The sequence below is a fragment of the Nannospalax galili genome, unplaced genomic scaffold (assembly GCF_000622305.1).
Source record: "Nannospalax galili isolate Female #2095 unplaced genomic scaffold, S.galili_v1.0 scaffold674, whole genome shotgun sequence".
Classification (NCBI taxonomy): domain Eukaryota; kingdom Metazoa; phylum Chordata; class Mammalia; order Rodentia; family Spalacidae; genus Nannospalax; species Nannospalax galili.
In genome coordinates, this window is record NW_008335202.1 from 367,346 (window position 1) to 377,832 (window position 10,487).

At 42.5% G+C, this 10,487-nt stretch overlaps 1 pseudogene; it reads left to right on the forward strand.

Moving 5' to 3' along the window:
* The first annotated feature begins 217 nt into the window (after window positions 1-217).
* LOC103731451 lies at window positions 218-2,852 on the forward strand (annotated as a pseudogene).
* Window positions 2,853-10,487: the final 7,635 nt, after the last annotated feature.

The window sequence follows — 10,487 nt, forward strand, 5'->3', positions numbered from 1 at the left end:
TGTTGACTGTGTATACATATCTAACTATATATAAGATAGATTTTAGTAATTGTGATTTTTGTAATTACTCTTTTTAAGATTATGGTTTTGAGTTCTAGGCCAGCTGGAGCTACAGGGAAACCCTGTTTCAAAAAGACCAAAAAAAAAGAAAAATCACATCCCAAGGAACAGTGGAGGCAGGTCACAGAGAACCCAAGGAAGGGAGAAGACTGCTCATATGCCTCTCTCCAACCCTTCGGGGTACCTGAACATCCAATCCTGGCCTCCTCACATGCACAACTTCAGTATTTTTTCCAACCTGACAACCATTGGAGGCAGAGGCCTCTACAACCCAGGCTTCTCTTTGTTGATCATGAAGAATTTGAATGTCACATCTCTGGGTCTCTGATCCCTGAAGGAAATTGGTGCTGGTCAAATCTACACAAGTGCCAATAGGCAACTTTGCTACCACCAGTCTCTGAACTGGACCAGGCTGCTTCCGGGGCCTTTAGAAGAGAGACTTGACATTAAGCATAATCAGCCTCTCAGAGACTGTATGGCAGAGTGCAAAGAGTGTGATCCACTGTGCTCTTCTGGGAGACGCTGGGGCCCAGGCCCTGGTTCGAGATGGGTCCCATTGTGTGAGCAGCTGCCCCCATGGAGTCCCAGGTGCCAAAATACTACATGTATCCAATGTACCCAGATACTCAGAATGAATGTCAGCTCTGCCATGAGAGCTGCACCCAGGGGTATAAGGGACCAGAACTAGAAGACCGCTTAGACCAAACACTAGTGCTAATGAGCAAAACCCATCTGGCAATGGCTTTGACTGTAGGCTTGGCCGTGATTATCCTGATCCTGGGAGGCACTCTTCTCTATTGGTGTGGGCACCAGATTCAGAATAAAAGGGCTATGAGGCACTACTTGGAACGCAGTGAGAGCATAGAGCCTCTAGACCCCAACGAGAAGGAAAACAAAGTCTTGGCCAGAATCTTCAAAGAGACAGAGTTGAGGAAGCTTAAAGTTCTTGGCTCAGGTGTCTTTGGAACTGTACACTAGGGGGTATAGATCCCTGAGGGTAAATCCATCAAGATTCCAGTCTGCATTAAAGTCATTGAGGACAGGAGTGGACTGCAAAGTTTTCAAGATGTGACAGATCATATGCTGGCCATTGGCAGCCTAGACCATGAGCACATCGTATGGCTGCTGGGACTATGCCCAGGGTCATCTCTGCAGCTTGTCACTCAGTACTTGCCCCTTGGCTCCCTCCTTGATCATGTGAGACAGCATGATCGTACACTGGGGCCATGGTTGCTGCTCAACTGGGGAGTGCAAATTGCCAAGGGTATGTATTACCTGAAGGAGCATAGCATGGTGCACAGGAACCTTGCTCTTCAGAACATGCTGCTCAAGTCACCCAGTCACGTTCAGGTGGCAAATTTTGGTATGGCTGACCTGTTACCACCTGATGATAAGCAGTTACTATACAGTGAGGCCAAGACTCCAATTAAGTGGATGGCCCTTGAGAGTATCCACTTTGGGAAATACACCCACTAGAGTGATGCCTGGAGCTACTGTGTAACAGTTTGGCAGTTGATGACCTTTGGGGCAGACCCTATGTGGGGTTGTGACTGGCTGAAATCCCAGACCTGCTAGAGAAGGGGGAGCAGTTGACACAGCCCTACATCTGCACCATTGATGTCTACACAGTCATGGTCAAGTGTTGGATGACTGATGAGAATATTCATCCAACCTTTAAAGAACTAGCTAATGAGTTCACCAGGATGGCCCGAGGTATCTGGTCATAAAGAGAGAGAGTGGGCCTGGACTACCTCCTGGGGCAGAGCCCTCTGCTCTCATAAACAAGGAACTAGAGGAAGTACAGCTGGAGCCAGAATTGGACCTAGACCTAGACTTGGAGGCAGAGGAGGACAGCCTGGCCACCACACTGGGTTCTGCCCTCAGTTTGCCAGCTGGAACGCTTACTCAGTCACATGGGAGCCAGAGTCTTATAAGTCCCTCATCTGGATACATGCTCATGAACCAGAGTAATCTTGGGAAAGCTTGTCCAGACTCTGGAGTTTGTGGGGATAGTAAGAAGTGCCCCCATCCCATCTCTCTGCACCCAAGTCCAAGGGGATGGCTCACATCAGAGTCATCAGAGCCCAAGTCGGAGTCCACACCCATGTGGAGACAGTGCCTACCATTCACAGAGACACAGCCTGCTTAGTCCTGTCACCCCACTCTCCCCACTAGGGTTAGAGGAAGAGGACGTTAATGGTTACGTCGCGCCAGATACACACCTCAAAGGTACATCCTCCAGGGAAGGCACCCTTTCTTCAGTGGGTCTCAGTTAGCTGGGTTATGAATGTACATGGATGTGGGATCAGACCTTAGTGCTTCTCTGGGCAGCACACAGAGGTGCCCCTCCACCCTCTGCCCATCATGCCCTCTGCTGGCACAATTTCAGATGAAGACTATGAATATATGAACCAACAATGTGGCAGAAAGGGTTCAGGAGGTGACTATGCGGCCATAAGTGCCTGCCCAGCAGCTGAACAAGGGTATGAAGAGATGAGAGCTTTCCAGGGCCCAGGACAACACTCTCCCCGTGTCCGCTATACCAGTCTCAAAACTCCGTGGAGCTTAGAAGCCACTGACTCTGCCTTTGAGAATCGTGACTACTGGCTTAGCAGGATTTTCTCTAAAGCCAATGACCAGAGAACATAACCTGGGCTCCTTGAGACAGTTGGGGAGCATTTGATGGCATCTAGTGCCTCTAGAGGGTCCTCTTTCCTACTCCCTCTCCCTCAGTCTCAGCCCCGTTTCTCCAGTCCTAGATAATTCTGTTCATCCTTCAGAGGCTTTTAAACACTTCCACACAAAATTCTTGCGCTGTGTAGCCAGCTGTGCACTTTCTCCTCTTTGCCAAGCCCAGGAAAAGAGGTTTTTCCTATTTTGTGTAGTTTCCCAGTCCCGTTCCTCAGCTTCCTCAGGGTGACTCCCTGGAGATATGCAGGATTACTGCCTACATCCCTTCCTCCCAGGTTCTTCCTTGTTGGGATTAGACTCTTAAATTTTGACTTTGTTTCCTACCAGACTGTCCTAAGGAAGAAGAGATAGAGTAACCTGGAAGAGCAACATAAAATTTCAGTTTATGAGACTCTTAATCCCACGGAAAGATGAAGAAGTAGAATGGGGAAAGAAGTTAGGAGTAGATACTGATGACTAGTAATTGATCATTTACTATGAGGCAGTCCTCATGCTGCACTTTGCCTACATCATCTCAATTATTATCCTTATAATCTTGTGAGTTAGAGGTTATCTCATTTTACAAATACAATAGTTCCTTTGAGTATTCCAAGATACCCAGTAGGTGCTTGAGTCTGTGGATAGTACTGAATCCTATGGTTTATTTTTAATTAATATTTTAGTTGGTCTACAAAACTGAATCTTATAGTTTAATACCTTTTCCATCTTAGCTGAGAATTTATCATTAATTTTGGACATAAATCTTGGAGTTTGCAGTGCTACAACAACAACAACAACAAAAAACTAGTATTAGTTTCTTTTTCCATTTTCATAATTTCACAGATTTGTTCTTACTGTAGATCTTGGCATATGATCTCCCCCCAAACAAAGTAAAAACCTTCTACCTTTTCTCCTAAAGAAAGCACTTCTCTTTGATGTCTAAATTGCCAACATTACTGCTCTTGCACTTGGGGGCCATTTTTTAAGCAACATAAGGATACTTGAACTTGAACACAAGTACTGGGATATCACTGTCAGTCAGTCTGATAACCTGGTGGGTTATTACGTGACTGATGAGCAGGTAACTTCTACAGTGTGGATGCACTGGGCAAAAAGATGATTCACCCACCACATGGGACAGGACAGTTACAATTGCATCATGGTACTCAGAATGGTGTGCAACGTAAACCTTAGGAATTATTTATTCCTGGAATTTGTCATTCAACATTTTCAGACTGTAGCTGATCACAGGTTAATAAAACGGTGGGAACCAAACCTCAGATGAGAGACTGAACCTTGAAGAAATTAAGCAGCAGGTCCAGGATTCAAAAATCTTCCCAATTCCAATGCATGTGTTTTTACTATAAGGTGTCAAGGAAAATGTATGTCAAGCCCTTGAAAAGGGCATTGTTTCTGCTTTTGAGATAGCATCTCACTCTGTAGACCAGATTAGCCTGGAACTCTGTAGCCCAGGATGGCCCTGAACTCACAGTGATCAGTTTCCTAAAGGTTGGGTTACACCACACAAGGGCTTTGTTTTCTATTTGTTGTTTTGCACTGAAATAAGCCAACTCCAATATGCACATCCTCCTCCAACACCCAGATTTCTCATCTCAGGAAGGAGTGGAGACATCCCAGAAGGACAGATAACTGGGCATATCTGTGTAAACCACAGCCCCTCTGTGTTGTAGAGGATATACACTCCTTACAAGCCAATTCACAAAGGTCCCATTCTCATTCAGGAATGAAGAGCTTCTGGTTGGGCAGAAAGAGAACCCATCTTCAAACCTCAGGCCTCTTGGCTGAGAACTGGGGGAAAATGTTTTTTATCACTGAAGTTTTCGTTTTGTTTTTATGTGTGTCTGAATAAAAATGCCAAAGTTAAAAAAAAAAAAAAAGAGTATGGTTTTCGTTATTTTTAAAGCAAAACACCTCTGAAGTAGACAAACAAAATAAATACACCTTAAAACACCTTGAAATAAATTAATACCAAAAAAGGTATTTAACAAATAGGATTTTACACAACGGCTTAGATGCTGTTTTGTATAGGCAATTAGCATTTGAAAGTTTTGTGAAACACTTAATAAACCTGGAGACACTGTTTAATAGATCTTAAAATAATTAGGGTACCTGTTTATAAGGCCTTTGAATGTAGCATCAAAATATTTATAGATTTGTACATATGTATTTAGATTAGGCATGCCAAAAATAAAACCAATAACTCGTGTACAATAAAACAAAGTGGCCACAGTTCAGAAATTTTCTTAACATAAACAACACATGAAAACAATTACCATAGACACACATAACAAATCACATGAAATCTAGGTGCACTAAAGAGCAGAAGACAGAAAATTTATATCTCTAGCTCTTTAATATGTAAAAAGACTTGGTCTAAAAGAAAGGCTTAAGTTTGCCATGTAGATTTGAGGTAGTATCTTTATCCCTTTTAAGACTAAATAACTGAAGGGTGTTAATAAAAACCCTATCAGTCTAAGAAACCTATCAATATCTCGCAAGGAACATGTGGACAAAGCAAAGTAACCTGGCAAGGCAGAATTTACTTTTGCATAAGAATGTTTAAAGGAATCTGCTTAAAGAGAGAAGAGCTCAGTTGTTCTAGACCATCCGGTTCAGGGATGCACCAGGGTCTTCCCTTAAACAAAAGTCTTACAAGGTGTGGTGGAATTAAAAGATTAGAATTTCTTGACATAAACCAAGTTCTAAGTTTCACAGGTTTTGAAAGAGAAGACTAATATTTACTGTTTCTTACAGAGGTAGATACCTTTACATATGAAACCCAGCAAAGTTATGTTATTAGCATAACATAAATCAAAGTGAAGAATCGCGCTCAACACACAGGGACAAAACCAAGTTTCGGGATGCAAAAGCAAGAGGAATTTATTCATACACAGGTGCCTGCGGACGCAGAGTCCCACTCGGGTCAGGACTTGCGTGCCGGGCTTAGCTTGGGAGGGCCTTTTATAGAGCAGAAGCAGGGTACAGAAGCAGATGCATGGTTACAAGATTATTATTAGTGCATTTCAATGGGTACAAGGTATGAGGAAACAGTATTGCCAAATTCAGAGGGGGCTATGGGTGAAACTGATTGTTATCGTTAACTTCCCAGTAGGGGCTCACCATATGGCTGACTGCAGTTCTTTCTCTAAAATGGCCTTCCTGCTGTCAGTCGGGTCTTTCAAAAGGAGACAGGAAAGACAAAAAGGAAACATTAGCACTTGAGGTTAAGAATAAATAAAATCTAAATAGTACTGAAAATAATCCCATTTAAAATCATGTTAAAATGTAAACTTCCGTTGTGGAGGTCTGATATTACCTCCTTAGTCTAACATAAAAATGCACTGACCTTGTTACAAGGCAATAGAGATTAGTCAGCTGCCAGAGATAGAAATGTGGGGTTGAGTTTGTGGATAGGTAGAAGGTAGATCTTAGAGGAATGGAACAGCAAATGGACTGAGCAGAGCCCCTTAATGTTTTCAAACAAATCTTTAATTCCAAGTGTATAGGAGGATTAAATAGTGTGTGGTACAGGGAGCACATAGCTCAAAAACACCATGTTTATGTGAACTAGAAAATCATATCTTTACTCCTTTGGTGTTTTTGTGAATACTGCTAAGATAACAAGTGTTAAAGGACTTTGTAAACTTTGAAAAATGCAAGTTGCAGCTAAATGTGACTCTGAGCTTCTGGCTGCAGGCTGCAGGGGACTTCTCTGGGACAGAGGGTTTCAGTCTGTCCAGTTGTTTCAATGGCTTTTTGGTCTCCCCTAGTTCTCTACCTTAGCTTTGCAGGCTTATTCAATTCCTAGGTGATATAGACCTACTGCCCACCTTGGTCACTAACCAAGCCTTAGTACGACACAACTACTCATTTTCATATCTGAATTAGTCTAATTTCTAAATATTTTTTGTCCAATATTCTTTGCTTTACCTAGAGAACAAAATCAATGTACAAACTGAAAATTCAGCTGTGTGTTAAGTATAACCAGATACTCTTAGGCTGTCGATTTAGGCTCTTTTATTCACATCAGCCACCAGCTGACAAGCAACTGATTGCATCTGCACAACTGTTTTGCTTTTTCAGCTGCCTAATGACAGCACTGGAAGAACAGTGTACTTCCAAGTCACTTCTTATTTACTCATTATTGTATAGATAAACCGTGGTGGGACTGGAAACTGTTAATTCAGCTGTGCGTTAGGCCTTGCTCAGCTCCTTAGGGAGTGTGGCTTGTTTAACTTACAGCAATTCATAGTTGAAGATGGAAGCCCACAGATTGGTTTTGCTAAGCTTTCAAACCAATAAAAATACCGACTAAAATGAAACCAAGACTGTAGACATCTCTGCACTATATTTTTTTGTAATTATTTGTTTACATGTGCACTTTTTTTTGAGACAGGGTGTCCATGTAGCCCCAGCTGGACTGGAACTTGATATGTAGACTGGGTTGTCCTCCAGCTCAGAGATCTGCCTACCTTGGCCTCCCGAGTGCTGGGATTAAAGGCTTGCACCACCATAAGCTTTTTCTTTTTGCATCTTTAATGTGATAAAATAAATGACACTATTTTAATCAACGTAAGTATATTATTTGTTTTAGTTACTTTTCTGTTGCTGTGATAAAACACTATGACCAAGGCAAAACATAGAAGGAAGACTTTATCGGGTTTATAGTTCCAGAGGGTTAGAGTCTATAATAGGGGGAAGGCAAGACAGCAGCGGTGGCCAGAGTAGAAAACCGAGCAATCACATCTTCCAGCAGGCACAGGAAGCAGAGAGCCACTGGAAATCTGACAAGGCTTTAGCGCTCTCAAAGCCTGCCCCAGTGATGTGCTGGAAGCCGCACCTCCCAAAACCTCTTAAAACAGCTCCACCAACTGGGGACAAAATGTCCAAATACTTGGAGCCTATGGGAGACATTCTCATTCAAACCACCAGACTATTATATGTATTAATTATATTAGTATGCATTGTGTATATGCACTAACCAAGTTAAGTGGCATAGAGAACACTCACACTGTTATGTAATCATCACCACGGTCTCTCTCCAGAACCTTTTCATCTTCTCAAATGCTATTCTAATCTATAATCGCACATTTAGAATTTTTCTTTTTTTTTGTCTTTTTGAGACAAGGTCTCCCTGTAGCCCCAGCTGTCTTGGATTCACTATGGAGACCAGGCTGGCCTTGAACTCACAGAGATCCGCCTGCCTCTGCCTCCCAGTGTTGGGATTAAAGGCGTACACCACCAGGAATTATTTTTATATTGGTATTTTTAGAAATTAGATATATCTCTAATGAATTTCATTTATAGTTTCTACTTCTTTCAAGTACCATAAAAATTAATAGTTTTGGAATGGCAGTCTCTCTAAAGAATATCATATTAAAAAAAACAAAAACTAAACTAAATACAGTACATCCTTGACATTTGTAGACTCTTCCCTAGGTCTTTGCTCTCAACATCAAAGCTGTGGGAATGTCTGCACAAATGCCTGACTTCCTCATGGGTCACATTTACCACACTTTTAACTTCCACTGAAGGGTTTTTAAAAAATTTTGTTTGTAAACTGGGAGTGGTGGAGCTTACCTTTAATCCCAGCACTCGGGAGGCAGAGGCAGGCAGATCTCTGTGAGTGGAAGACCTGCCTGATCTATATAGTGAGTTTCAGGCCAGCTGGGGCTACAGGGAGACCCTGTCTCAAAAAGACCAAAAAAATTTTTTTTGTTTTATTTGCTTTTTATTTATACGTATAAATGTTTTGCCTGCATTATGTAAGTGCATCCATGTTGTGCAATGCCCACAGAGGCCAGTAGAGGGTGTCAGATCCCCCTGGAACTGAAGTTAGGGTTAGCTTCCATGTGAATGCTGGAAACCAAACCCAGGTCCTCTGTAAGAGCAGCCAGTGCTCTTATCTGCTAAGCCAACTCTCCAGTCCCAATTTTCACTGAAGTTTTCTTTTTTTAAGTTGAATTTTTGTGAATTTCATACAATATATTTTGACCATATTTAGGTCCTCTCCCGTATCTGCACCCTTCTTATAGCCCTCCTGCCAGGTTTCACATATTCTGTCATATATGTTAAGGACTATCAAGCCACATTTGTGTCCCCAGATGTCCTTCGGTGTGCGTCCATCCACAGAAGACTGGTTAATCTATCTAGTATCACACCCTTAAAGATAACCAACTCTCCTTCTCCCAGTAATTATCAGTTGCCAACAGTTCGTCAGCTATGGATTGGGGCTTCTTACCCACTTCCTCCACTTATATGCTGGATTTTCTTCTGGCTTGAGCTTCCATGGGTCTCGTGCATGCTATTGCCATCACCGTGAGTTTATGTGAGTAGCTTCCTAACTGTACGGAAAACTCTGTGTTCTTGTAGCTTTTAACTACCTCTAGCTCTTACAATCTTTCTGCCTCTTCCACAATGTTCCCTGAGCTTTGACTGGCAGAGATTTGATATAGGAATACCATTCAGGGATAAGCACTCTGCAGCCTCTTATTCTCTGCACTTTGGTCAGTTGTGGTGTTCTGGGTGAATCACCATCTGTTTCATGAGGAAGCCTCATTGGTGAGAGTTGAGAGATACATTAACATTCTTTCTGCCACCGGTTTTATAATGTTCCTTGAGACTTAGGTGTAGAGGTTTTATGGCAGATGTGTCACTTAGGGCTGGGCACCTCACAGACACTCTCTATGTTTGAAAAGTTGTGGAACACTGTCATAGTCTCTATCAAGTGCAACAGGAAGCTTCTTTGGTTAGTGGTGAGAGGTACACTTGTCGGTAAATATAAGGATTCGTATTATACTTCATCAGCCATGTTTGTTGCTGCTCTTTTCACAATACCGAGAAAATGGAAACAACCCAAATGTCCCTCAACTAATGAATGGATAATGAATTCTACTCAGCGGTAAAGAAAAATGAAATCATAAAATTTTCAGGTAAATGGATGGAACTAGAAACTGTTACATTAAGTGAAGTAACACAGACTCAGAAAAACAAGCAACATATATGTTCTCTCTCAGATGTGGATCTTAGATCCAAATCCCTAGATATGAGTTTATATCCTGATGAAATTACAGGAACCAGGAAAATGGAAAGAAATCATAGTGGAAAAGGGGAAGAAGGCGCTCTGAGAAAGGGGGATAGTGGGAAAGAGGTGTTACTACGTGGAGAGCGGTGAAAATGGCAGATACTCTAACTGGAGACGGAACAGGGAGGGTTATACAGGGGAGAGTGAGGAGAGATAAAGAAGGCTTAGATGGTATGAAAAACCAGAGGGAAAGGTATTAGTTCCAAAGCCTACTGAAAAAGGCTGGAGAGACGGCTCAGCAGTTAAGAACACTGGCTGTTCTTGCAGAAGACCTGGGTTTGAATCCCAGCACCCACATGGCAGCTAACAACTGTCTGTAACTCCAGTTTGAGGGTATCTTACAGCCTCTTCTGTCCTTCAAGGGCACTGCATGACATGGGTGCACTTACCTACATGTAGGCAATACACACATAACCAGAGGGAAAGGTATTAGTTCCAAAGCCTACTGAAAAAGGCTGGAGAGACGGCTCAGCAGTTAAGAACACTGGCTGTTCTTGCAGAAGACCTGGGTTTGAATCCCAGCACCCACATGGCAGCTAACAACTGTCTGTAACTCCAGTTTGAGGGTATCTTACAGCCTCTTCTGTCCTTCAAGGGCACTGCATGACATGGGTGCACTTACCTACATGTAGGCAATACACACATACACATA